The sequence below is a fragment of the Myotis davidii genome, unplaced genomic scaffold (assembly GCF_000327345.1).
Source record: "Myotis davidii unplaced genomic scaffold, ASM32734v1 scaffold93, whole genome shotgun sequence".
Classification (NCBI taxonomy): domain Eukaryota; kingdom Metazoa; phylum Chordata; class Mammalia; order Chiroptera; family Vespertilionidae; genus Myotis; species Myotis davidii.
In genome coordinates, this window is record NW_006292095.1 from 220,860 (window position 1) to 233,451 (window position 12,592).

General features: G+C 41.0%; 1 protein-coding gene and 1 long non-coding RNA gene across 9 annotated transcripts in view; both read right to left on the reverse strand.

The window, feature by feature from the left end:
• Positions 1-12,306, reverse strand: part of LOC107183368 — a 17,404-nt gene extending 5,098 nt beyond the window's left edge. The window contains exons 1-2 of the long non-coding RNA XR_001514154.1: positions 12,221-12,306; positions 3,823-3,826 (exon numbers count right to left, since the gene is read on the reverse strand). This is a non-coding gene — a long non-coding RNA (uncharacterized LOC107183368). The remainder of the gene's footprint in view (positions 1-3,822; positions 3,827-12,220) is intronic.
• PSD3 (pleckstrin and Sec7 domain containing 3) overlaps positions 1-12,592 on the reverse strand; it is a 432,295-nt gene that overhangs the window by 145,631 nt on the left and 274,072 nt on the right. The window lies entirely within an intron of this gene.

The following is a 12,592-nucleotide window of genomic DNA, read 5'->3' on the forward strand; positions in this document are numbered from 1 at the left end:
TCATAAAGTTGCTGCTCCAGCTCCCCTATGCCCACTAAATTAGCCACGGTGAGGCCCATTGAGGAAAGGAACACAGAAAATGTCCCACAGGGTCAGACTGAACCCCAAGGATGAGTCAGAAGGATTTGGGATTGCCAGCCTCCAGGAAGGCACCCACGCTCAGGGCATCCCTTCCCACTTGGTATCAGGGTTTAATAGACTTCTTTCAAGTATGTTTGGTAGGAAGCGGATTTGTTTCACATCTCTCCCCGAGAGGCCTCGATACACCTTCCACTGGGATCTGGCTTTGCTCTCTCCGCCTGCCTGCTGCTGCTCCCACGCATGCACCCACCTCCATTCCTAAAAGAGCAGCCTCACAAGGTCATAGTGTGACAGTCTTTTACCCTCACATTCTTCATTTTATTCATTCATCCATTTATTCATTCCTGTTCATTTTTCCAGGCTCACAGAGCAGTGTTTACCTGTTTTCCCATGTCATCCATTACAAGCTCACATTACCTTCTCCCCCATAAAAAATTATAAAAGGAGATTTCTAGCTTTAGCATACTATTGTATACATCAGCGGTGGTCGTGAGGTCTGAAAGGTTGGCGGCCACTGGTATACATATTTTGTTTTTTGTTTTTGTTAGGAAGCTGGCAGAGGGAGGGATAGTAAAGAGGTTTGATCATTTAGCTTCATAGATGAAAAGGAGTAGAAGGGGATACTGAAAAATATCTTTGGGCTACAGAAATACTGAAAGCATGTTTGATACTTGAAAGATTTTCTATAACGTTTATTTTATAGTCAGAAAAATTATTCACATAAAGAAAAGATAACTACTGCAGGTAATCATGTCCTAGCTGTGTTCTTGGGCAGAAGCTCTTCCAAAACCTGAAAATGTCATACATACAATTGGAAATAAAACTCTAAAAAAGCACTTGGGAGATAAAATATGTGGTAAGAAAAGAAAGCAGGAAATGATGGTAGAAAAAAAAGTAGGAAGTCAGGGAAATTGTCTAATTTAGAGATATAATGAGTTTGAAAGTAAAGAGGTTTGGTGCAAAAATAAAACAAAACAAAATAACACCTAAACTAAAATGGGAAAAAACAGGTTTGAGTAAAAAGGAGGCAAGTGAGGAGTGCAGAGTTGAGCACAGATGCCTAGACAATGTGAAAAAGACAGCACAGGGCTGCAGGCTCCACCCTCTGCCACAGGCGAGGGCTGGCAGGCAGCTGGTGCAGAGTGTGAGAACCAAGGATTAGGGAACGCAGTGATAACAGAGTGGTCCTGGATCAGGAGAATGAGGCTACAAGGAAAGAATAAAGAGACTGGATTGGGTGGCTATGACCCTCCGTAGTTTAGCAACCTGCTTCCGAAGCCTTCTGCCCAATTCTAGCTGACAAACAAGTTTCTAGACTGCACTGTGCGTGGAAGAGAGATGAGTGGACTCCACTGAGATTGTCAAAAGAACAAGTCCTTTGTGCAGCACAGATAAAGTCCCCTTAACCAGACTGTCCTGGGGCATTCACCAAAAGACAAAGCCCTTATACAACTTTAAAAAATCCAAAATTAAGTATCCGGCCTAAGGAATTACAAATCCAGGCATTTTCCTTATTCTGTGTTTTAGAGGACTCCAAAGAAAAAAGAACGTTCTCAAGCCATGTAAGCATTGTTGGCAGACGCTGAAGACATCATCAAAGGCATCTACTTTGCTACGTGCTACCAGTCGTCTTGCTTTAAAACATTCATATCTGTATTCAACTGCAACAAAGTACACACCTTACAGTCTCATTTGAACAAGACTTTAAAAGTCACTTGGTCCAAATATTATTTTAGTCGAACCCTTTGTTCAATATCCCGACTAATCCCCAATCTATGCTTGAACACTTCAGGTCAAAGCAGCCACTTTTTGCTGAGGTAGTACATTTTATCTATGGACACTTCCGACTCTGAGAAAGACTGATTTGTTGGTTCTAGGATATTTTACTTTTATTACTAAAATTGCCAACATGTACTATTTTATAGTCAAGTGGTTTCATTTTAAACAAATAGTTTTTTAGAAATATAGCATACAAATGTAGGCAAAACTCAGTATTTTATATTTTGTATTGCCAAAGATTTTTGAGGTAGTAGGGAAGAAGGCATTTTGTATACTATAGACTGTATACTAACACATAGGATTAACACAAGTACAAATCATCTTTCTTCTCTTCATGGTGTTGTATTATGTTTCTCTCACTGAAACACAGAAAAGTAAAGGTGTGTACGTTGTCTTGTCTCTAAGTCGCAGGCGGTCATGACTATCCCATTCTGACCAGCCCCATAAGGACAACTGCTACACCCAATATGGCAGATCCCACGTGCACAGAGAACACCTGCAGAGTTATTCCCTGCCTAGAGGGGCATGCTGGAAAACTCAAAAAAGTACAAAGCTCTGGCTTTAGATACAAAAACATCACCACATTTTGTTGGATTTGGAATTAATGTACAAGGCAAATTCCTATCATTGCTACCTGCCTGAACCACCAGCTGTTTACTGGATTTCACACTTTGGCACAACTGTATTCTATGAGCCTCTTAGGAACATCCTTTGAATTGACAACACATTTTAATAAAACATCTTGAAAAACAGTACAATTTTTTAAAAAGTGAAGGCCAAGCAATGTATGAAATAAAACTAAAACAAAAAACAAAATCCAAACTATCCATAGTCTCAAACTACCTGAAATTATGTGCGTTTATAGCAATTAACAAACAGTAGGAAGAATTAGAAGCTTTTGATTGGAATAGAAATGTAAAATGTTATGTGCAAACTGACCGCCCCCCCCAAAAAAGAAAGAAAAGTAAAAGACTCTTGAAGAAGTACATATTGAATGTGCCAGAAAATGTGAAAGAAAAATCCAGTCTTTAGTACAAAACCCTCCCCCCTACCGACACCCCCACAGTGTTCTGCAGATGGTGTACTACCCAGAACACAGGGGTGCGGATGCATCATGTCATGTGCTTTAAATACACACATAGTTACAACCCAAGTCTTCAAGAAAAGAAGGTTCAAAGGTTACTTTCAAAACAGTTATTTATTATTAGTAGTGGTTTTAATTTTTCATCCCTAGGATTTGGGGAAATAAAAATGAGACTTCATTGAAAAAGAAAGGATGACAGAATATGCACATGACGGGGTAAGCCTCATCAGCCAATGTGAACAGAGATTAAGCCAGAACATTCTCCTGGCTTTCTTGGGAAAGCAGCCTTGGCCCACTGTCTATGCCCTGAGAGCAAAGCCCTTCTCGCCCCTAGAGCCCTGAATCACATCATTGCACCCTGACCAGCACCCCCGCCCCTCACAGCAAACAAAACAATGTCTGATACGGGTTTTTCAAGTCATCTCCATGGTTTCCTTTTAAGGATCAATTATTTCTGAATAAAATCTGCCAAAGTTCTAATAGCAGCTCCCAAGGGGGTGGAGGAGGCAACAGTGTAGTCTGACATAAGACTCATTTTGAGATCTGCCTCCAGTTATCTGGATGAAATCAACTGTGCCCTCGGTAACTAGGACCAAGTACGTGAGCCACTGGAGACCCAGGATTCATCCTGTAGTTATCCTTTATATTCCTCTGAGGCTCTGCAGCTTGGCTAGGACCATGAAAGTTTTAGATGGAAAAGATTGACGTTTAGTGAGATGCTAATGCAATCTCTCATTTTACACATGAGGAGAGTGAGGCTGCGGAACTTGCCCAGGGCCACGGAGCAGCGTACCACCATGGCCTGCAGTCTTCTGACTGATGCTCTGGGAATCACTCCGCATAAACAGACGATCACACTGGGAAATGTATTAAACTACAACACTGAGTTATCTGAACACAAAGCAGAAGGGAGCCATTTAATTATTATGCTATTTACCAAGTGATTCCTTAGGCAAAGATTCATCAAACTTCTTCCCCCAATAAAATACAGTCCTTAGAGATTCATAGTCTATATTTACTTAACCTCTTGATGTTCAAAATATGGTTGCAATCAAAAGACCGCTTTAAAAAGGCCTACAGGCCGATCAGTGTCCCGTACACATACTGTGCCCACAGCAGGGGCAACCCTTTCAAGCAGGTCAGGAATAGTAAAGCCATGTAACTTAGAGTGTGATGACTAACAACACGTTCTAAAATGAAAGCCTGTTTATCATTATAATTTCTGAACTAGTGCAGACATAGAGTCTGTGATTTTTGAGGCTTAAAAAAAAAGTATAAATTATATTTTAATTCCCCTTTCTCCCAACTGCAGTATTGAACTTAAATGTCTACTAGATCAGTGGGTGGAAGATCAAACAACATTTAAAATTTTTTTAACTTTACTGCCCACAAGGATGTGGGAGTAATATGTCAGAGGGACGAAAATGTATGTGACAGAGAGTTCCCTAATTCGACAAGGAGCAGGTTGCTCCCTCTTTTAAAGAAGCAATGCTCGCCCTTCCTTTGCTTGGCCTACTTTATAGAGCTGATAAACACAATAAAAAAGTTAAAGCAGAATCTAAAAATGTCCATGTTCTGATATGTTCTCTCACTGCAGCTGATAATCCAGGATGTCTCTGACCTCTAGGGCCTCAGCTGCTAACAGAGCGTTCTGCACTAAGAATAAACTCAATCTAAGACATGAACAAGAAGGAAATCTCTCTCTCCATTTCCTCCCTCTTCATTCCCACTTCAAGGGAGTACAGATGTGAACAAATGTATCTAAATATAATCAACAGAGAAAGATGTCAATCTCATTTCCAAAAGCCTGACGCCAGCCAAGGAGGAGGAAGATGCAGCAGCAATGTGGATGGAGCAGCACACCCAGCACCTTGACCCCTCGGGGCCCAGGACGCTCCTCCAGTGTCTCCGACTAGTGTCATGCCTCTCCTGCCTCAGGTAGGCCATCTTCACTGCCATCCAGCACTGATACTGTGCTCCCTCCTATCACCGAACCCTGCTCTTTTCTAACCCCAGAATGTCCTTTCCTTCTCACTGCAGGCCCCCTTTCCATCTGTCTAAATTCCACCTACCCCAAAAGCCCATTCGAATGTCATCATCCTCAGAGAGCATCCTTGGAGGATCATGTACCAAACAAGCTCTCATTTTCAAAGCTCTTCCATCACTATTATCTGAACCCCACCATTTGCACCAATTGCAGAATGTGTTCTGTCTTTTGCTAGTTGTTGCGTATATGTTACCAGTTTTGCTCCCCCACTTCCATTGTACTATTAAGGGCATATACCAGAAGTCATACTTTTAAAATGTTTTCCACAGCACTAGCATGCAGGTGGACACAGGCACTTGGGGAAAAATCGTGCTGTATTGAATTCATAGTCAGACTCAGACCTCTCGGGAGTGACCCCCACCACTCCTTCCTTGGCTGTGCATGAACCCAGGTGCAGGTGGGAGGTATACGGCTAAAAATGACACCAGTGTTCCAGCTCCTTTGAGGAGCTTAGACATGATCACCAACATTGTTGTTGCTATTCATCTTCAGAGAAAGCTGAGTGCCATAAGTAATGCTTAGCATAAGCTGTCATGCAAATTCCTCAAATGCCTTTGTGCATATATGAATGCAATTTTCCCTTCAATTTTGGATTTCATCATGCAGTGCACTTTCTCATTTTATAGCCAGTCATTAAAAGGACAGCTCAGTTGGCTCCTTTAATGCAATCCAAATGAATTTCACAGGCACTTCTCTACTGAGGATCTATTAAATGCCTGGCGCTAAGCAACATCCCTGAAAGAAATACTAAAGACATACGACAGAGTTCCCTTTCTGTTTTATTGATTTTAAAATGTAAAAATCACACACATACACATACACCTACACACACATACACAGACACACACACACACACATGCACACACACAGTTCTCAAGGAAAGGAAAAGCCCATTCTTTCTGCATCTCCACCACCATTCCTCCCAGTGCTGCACATACAATAACAGCCCAGTGGCACTGCATTGCTTCTGACATAATGAAATTTGTAGGTATACACACAGCAAAGCACAGTAGCCCTTTGTAAATAAACAATCCTATAAAAGCCAGGCACATAAAAATAAATTAATATATTTTAAGAACATGTCTTTTTTCTTCTGACAATTTACAGAGAAGAGTTGATCTCCCACACACTGTCACTGAAAAACATTCACTGATTTTAAATCACCTCTCAGTCCCCTGAAGCAGAAATGAATCTGAGAGGAAACTTCTGTGTCTGCACACTTCAGAGCAGATGAGGGAGCCTGCTGTTGCCACTTCAGGACTTGCTTATCACAGCCAGGTTAACACAATACAGGACCTTAAACATACACATATAAAGGAAGTTACACAGAAAATTATCCTTTTGGAAGTTAATGACAATAGACATAAAAAGAATGAATGTACTAGTAGAAGAAGACAAAGATACGAGCCTAGGGTCTGGGTCACATATTAGCAGGCGAGGGTGGGAGCATTATGTGGATGGGAGGTCCTGGCATTAGGACTGTAGAGGGGCCATGCCTACTATCAAGGCCTATTCCAGGGGTCGGTTATAGGAAGAAAAACGAGGCAACAACATACTGAGTACCAAAACTAACAGCACTAGTATGAAGGCTAGAAATCTCTTTGTAATTCTCTCCTGGGGAGATATAAAAGTGAATGTGGGCATGTAACGGTTACTGTGAGAAAGGTAAATACTGCTTAACAAATGATTCTAGAACAAATAAGGATGAGAATAAATGGAGGGAGGAACAAATGAATGCAGGAATAAAATAATGAGTGAGGGGATAATGCAATCTCTAATTAGTAGTATGAGCTCCTTGTACAAGGAGGAGTAAATGGACAAAGAACAATCCTAACCACTAGACAAGGACACTGGAAGATCCGGAGTGGGCAGGTGCATGTGGACAAAGTCACCAGTTCAGAGGGAAAAAGAAAACATGTAAAAAAGGTTGTAAGACAGATAATGTGATCTCCCATGTAGATCACCAAGTAAATCCTATTTTCCTTGTTCTTTTTTGCCAAAGAAGCTTTCATTAAGATTTCAGTGTAGAAAACATGTTCTATTTACTGGCTCTCAATCATGTTATTTCCTTTGTAATCCATGTCTGGAATAACCCCACCCCACACCACCCACCGCAATCCTATCATTCCTTTAAGGTCTAACTGAACACAAGCCCCAATAAGTCTCTCTTCTTTAGAAAACAGTTATCTTTGAGAAGAGAAGCTATGAATAGAAAAGGGACAGAAATGGTTGGGATCTGAAGGAAGGTGAAAACCGGGCTCTCAATGACGTCCTATACGACCGTCAAGGAGGCCAGCTTTTCACTAAAGGCACCACCCCCTACCTTATGTCCCATTTCTCCCTTCTTTTGGTGCTTGAGCATCTACTGTACAGGTGACCCTTGAAAAACACTGGTTACTACCTGAACAGATCAAATCTGTGTTGTTTTAAGGTCAACTCTGCTATTGGGATCCTAGTATGCAGAGGGCCCATGGTAGTTTTATGTGGATTTTCAACATCACAGGAGGTCGGTGTGTGTTGTTCAAAGGCCAACTGTATGACTGCTTAGGATATGTCCCAAAGAAAAAAACAGCAGAGAGAGAAAGTATCAGATCCAGTGAGAGGGACTTTCTCTCACCTTATTTCTTTTAAGAATTCCTCCAGCATTGACCCTGTAGGTGGGATGAATAATGTCTGCCAGGTTATTGCTTGAGAACACTGCCACAATGCCAAAGAAAATATAATGCTTTGACACTGAGCTACTCCCAAAGAAACAGGGTGGGGAAGGAAAGTAAAATTAGTGGCACCAGTGGCAATGACGCAGAGAGAAAGAAAAAGGAAGAAATGCCAAGCTGTAGCCAGGCAATGCAATGCAAGCCATTGCTTCATGTCCCACCCACTTCCACACCCACTGAGAGTGCTGTTCTCGGGGATGGAAAAAACACACACAAAAAAACAGCTTGAGAGAGCAACAGAAGAATTGATGCCAAACCATCTTCAGCTCTGAGCCAAGAGACTAACCACTCAGTTCATGGCATTACTGAAAGACAGAAGACAAAGACAACAGAAGGAGCTGTCGGTCTCCCCTTACTGGCCCACCACTTTCTTAAACCCAGAAAGGCACTGGTGCTAAATCTGTTTAAAAATCGTATGAATTACTGGCCTCTATTTCTTTCATGCATTTGTTGGAGAGCAGCCAAAAACGGTATCGATGAGCTAGGGCGATATTGCCAAGTAATAAGCAGACAGAGACATTAAGTTACAGAATTTTAATAAAATGACACCTCAGAATTTAAAAACAAATAAATATCTTTTTTTCTTCCATATTCAGAAAAGGTATAAAGCTGGTTAAAAGATCCACAGTAATTCCCTGATTTTTTTTCTGATCTCTCTATTTTGATATCAGTTGTTATATAACTATTACAATCATTATATCAAACCTTAGATATGACAAGTTAAATAAACTACAGGATTTTCTGCTACCTAGATCCAAAGCCCCATCCATTCCCATGACTTCAGTCATACTTATCAACAGAAGTTTTCCAAACACTGACTTATGATTCCACCCTCTCAGCTGGGTGTCCAGTATGTAAACTCTGTGACAGCAAAGGTCCCATTTGTCTTGTGTACTTTTATGACCCCAGAGCATGATAACGAGAGGGAGCTAATAAGCATCAAATCAATAAACCTAAGTCTGATGAAATCTCAGGTTCAAATTAGGCAAATTTCTTAATTCTATCCCAAACTACTGCCCTGTCTTTCTCAGTGTTCCTACTGCTTTTGGGGCTCTAAATTTATGGTTGTAATTTTATCTTCATCTTTCATCTCCTCTATAGACACTTCACCATTAAGTAAATTCTCTTTAGAAACTATACTGCTGAGTTAAAAAGAAATCCAAACATATACACTCCGCCCCGCCCTGCAAAATAAGTCTCTTCCGTTCATCTTCACCCCTCTGCCACCACCCTATGCCAAACGGGGTATTATTAACCCCTATTTTGGCAATCTTGTCTAAGTTGGCCTTTTTACTTTCAGTTTCTGCATACTAATTACAGACTAAAAGCCTCCTTTGCTCACAAGCTATATATACTTCTCATTACCCACCTACTTTCCAAAATAAAATTAAGCTCTACATGGAACCATTCAAAATCTAACTGCAACATACCCTTACCCATCAAGTTGGCCTCCTTAATGCCCTACCAGCTGGCTAAGCTAATTTCTACACTCACATTTAACTCGATTTTGTGCATTAGGCCATTGGAATGTAAATCCCATGAGAGCGGGATTTTTCACCGTTCTATCTTCAGCACCTAGAATGACACTGAAACAGACCCTCTAAAAATACTTTCGAGTAAATGAATGGTTACCAGAATAAGAAAAAGAGAAAAGAGAACGAAGGAAAGTAGGAGAGTGTGTCAAACTCCTTCCACGAAGGAGCTTATCATTCAGATCAACTCCCCATTTTCACTGATCACTTCTATCTTAGCTGGTTTCTCTCTTCATACAATTTAGCACGTAAACACTCATTAACTAAGCATTCAATGAATAGCTGAGAGCCTGCAATGTGTCAAGCTCTGCGTTAGGCACTGGTGATACACCAAGGAACATAACAGACATGTCTTCACCTTCTCCAAACTCACAGCCTAGTGTAAACATTAAGGCCAATTAAAATTAGTGGCACCAGTGAAAATGACGCGGAGAGAAAGAAAAAGGAAGAAATGCCAAGCTGTAGCCGGGCAATGCAATGATTCGCATAGAGAGGATAGTTAACTTGCACTTCAACCATAGTGAGGACTTCTCAGAGGAAGACCCATCTATGGGAAGACTTGAAGGATGAGCATGAGTTAGCTAGATAAAAAGTAGGGAGGAGTGTTTGAGGCAGAGGGAATTACAGGGACGAAGACCTGGAAACAAGAGACAGTGGAAAAGTGTTTAGGAATTGAAAGTAGTTCAGTGGGTCTAGAGTTCAGAGTACAAACTGGGCAGGAAAAGAGCTGAAGCTGCAGGGCTGGCAGGGGCCAGAGTTTGAGGGGATCTTGAAATCACCTTCAGTTGCCCCTTTCCCACCAAAAGAGAGAAAAAAGCATGAGCTTTCAAAATGAATGTATGAAAAGGAAGCTGGGAAGGGGCAAAAGAAAGGGAGAGGCCTTATGTGTCAATTCCACCTCTCAGCCTAGAGAATAAGTTCCTCGTGGTTTTATATTTTTCTCTGCATCTCAAAATGCCTGTTCAAATATGCAGTGTTCAAAAGGCTGATTGAAAACATTGATTCTTCCTTTCCCCTGTCCCATCCAAAGGGGGGAGGAATATAAATTTGAAAATTTAACATTAAACAAGGAGACTAACACATTTAAACGCAAGAGTTATGAATGAATGAATCTTAAGTCTCTAATATTTTTTTCCTTAGAGACTTTAACTTCCTTGGCTAGTCACTGGAGATACCTGAACCTCAAAATCCATAATTTATATAAATTCTCATAATTACCACACACTTTGTAGAAGCTTAAGCAATGAGCTAAAGAACCAGCTCAAACTGGCTTTGGTTTCCTTTTTACATTTGCTTCAGATTAATTGTTTCCTTTAATCCACAGCAGTTCTTAACATTCGTGCATAGTCAATACAGAGTTCTATCCAAATGGGATACCTTGTTTGGAACTTTCTCACCCCAAATTATTTCAAGACCAGGGCTGAATCTAGACGCATATGGCACTCCTGAGGCATAGCACATTAGCAGGGCGCAACAAAGATAAAAGGTACAAACAGGATGCAGAGCACCCACATTTTCAAAGTATGGATTAGAAAAGGTACGGATATTAACTGGGCGATTTTTAGTATTTAGTATTAACTATTAATAAAAGCTGCGCCCCCCCCCCCAAAAAAAAAGCTGCCCAGTATCCGTCTCATACATCACCTTTAAACATTATTTTTCCTCAAAACAGTGAGGACTACTCTGGGTCATGGATGAAATGAGGGCACCATGAAAAGCTATTGATGCCTTTCCGGAGGAAATCCCTCATCCCCCGTCTCCAGTCTACTACACAGGACAGGGAAATAACTCTCTTGCTAACCTTTTCCATTGAGGAAATTACTAATGCATTTTTTCTAGTAATGTCACTACAATGCATTAGATCATGTTTCTACCCAGTAAAAACAACTCTCATTATTTATGATATTCAGTTTATTTCCTCTTTCATTAAAATAGGAAAACCGAAATTCCATGAAGACTGGAAAAAAGGCATCATAAAGCAAAAATCTTTCCCTTTCCTGAAATAAGGGCATCCTGAGGCATCCGAGCTCTTAACTGTCAAACGGAAGAAATGCACTGAAGTATGGCTTTTTTCTCATTGCAGGTGGTATGTGGCGCTTTTCCTCAATGTATGACTTCTTTTGCGATGTTCTTAATATGGAATGGTGTTTCGGAACAGCTCTAAAAATTGCATTCATTCCATAACCACAGAACAACAAAACAGGGACCTGCTATTGAGGGATGGAAGAACCAATGGCATGACCACTTGAGCCATCATTCTCATTTGTTAATACGTCTCTCTGGCTAGTAAGTGGCAAATCCTCTCCCACATAAACATGCACGCGCGCACACACACACACACACACACACACACACAAACACTTTATACATACAGTAAAAAGTTACCTAGCTTCAAGCTTTGTCATTGTGTGGAGGAAATGCAAAACCCTTCTCCATGTGCATGTTAGCAAGACAGCAATTTGACCTTTACCACAGCCCACCCTCAGCACCTTTGAGGGAGGAGAAAGAAGACAAGACACACTACATCCAGTGCTGTATTCACTGATCTCTCATCCGTCCATCCGATAAGCACTTATTGAGTATCCTGTGCATCAGATACCATGCACTACAGAATGTTTAGCAGCCTTTTTCGCTTCCATTCATTATATAGGATAGCCCTTGCCCTCTCCCCAAGTTGTAACAACTAAAAATGTCTCCAAATATCGTCCAGTGGAAACCACTGTCTTAGAGGTTCAGAGTATGAAGCCACCATTTGTCAGAAATTTAAAATATAATTGAAAGAAAATATAAAAATAACTAGCCTGTAATACCATTTTAAGGTTGGAGAGATGGTGACAAGGAGAAACTCACATATACCTAGGTAAGGTTAAAAATAGTATTTATTTTTAAATGAAATGAAGGAAAGAGAATTTGTGCCTAAAAACCATTCCCCTCTGAGAGCCTTCGCGTTGAGGACCATGTTGCTTCCGAACATTCTGCTCACGGGTACACCAGGGGTTGGGAAAACCACACTAGGCAAAGAACTTGCTGCAAGATCGGGACTGAAATACGTTAATGTGGGTGATTTAGCTCGAGAAGTCTGATCACCGGATATCATGGACTCTGGCAAGATGGCTTCTCCCAAGAGCATGCCGAAAGATGCACAGATGATGGCACAAATCCTGAAGGATATGGGGATTACAGAATATGAGCCAAGAGTTATAAATCAGATGTTGGAGTTTGCCTTCCGATATGTGACCACAATTCTAGATGATGCAAAAATTTATTCAAGCCATGCTAAGAAAGCTACTGTTGATGCAGATGATGTGCGATTGGCAATCCAGTGTCGTGCTGACCAGTCTTTTACCTTTCCTCC